The following is an 881-nucleotide window of genomic DNA, read 5'->3' on the forward strand; positions in this document are numbered from 1 at the left end:
GAGCCACTCGAAGGCCTGTCCGTTGAGTACAACTCGTTGTTTTCTTTCAGTGAGCCAGTCTTTGATCCACGTTGTCAGATCGTCGCCTAATCCCGCCGACTTAAGTTTCTTGAGGAGTCTTTCATGTGGCACTTTGTCAAAGGCTTTCTGAAAGTCTAGATATATAACATCGCTGGGGATATGATTATCCCAGTTTTCATAGATACCTTGGAAGAAGTCCAATAAATTGGTTAAGCATGAGCGCTTGTTCCTGAAACCGTGCTGAGCATCGGAAATGATGTTGTTGTCTTCAAGGAACCTAACGAGTTTGTCTCTGATGATCTTCTCGAGGATTTTTCCGGCCACTGAGGTCAAGCTGATTGGTCTGTAGTTTAGGGCCACACTTTTGTCTCCCTTTTGTAGATCGGTGTTACGTTCGCTTGTTTCCAGTCTTTCGGGACTTTGTTTTGTTGTAGTGACAGATTGTAGATGGCGGTGAGTGGTTTGAGGATTTGCTGCTTGAGTTCCTTGAGCAGCCTGGGTGACAAGTCGTCGGGTCCGGTAGACTTGTTTGTCTCGAGTTTGTCTAGGTACTTTTTCACATCCCGTTCGTCGATTGTACCAATTTCTAGGGGAGTGATTCCCATCGGTGGGGAAGGGCTCGGTACGGACTGGGTATTCTCGACCGTGAACACAGACGCGAAGTTCCTGTTTAGGATTTCGACCATTTGTCTACTGTCCTGTGTTAGTACGTCACTTTCATCTTTTAGGGGACCGATATTGCTTTTTGTCTTCTTTTGGTTCTTATATACGTGAAGAACTTTTTCGGTTGGACTTGGCTTCGCGTGCAATTTGCTTTTCATAGTCACGTTTACTCTGGCGAATGAGTGTTCTGCAAGCTC

This window comes from Eriocheir sinensis, chromosome 49 (assembly GCF_024679095.1).
Source record: "Eriocheir sinensis breed Jianghai 21 chromosome 49, ASM2467909v1, whole genome shotgun sequence".
Lineage (NCBI taxonomy): Eukaryota > Metazoa > Arthropoda > Malacostraca > Decapoda > Varunidae > Eriocheir > Eriocheir sinensis.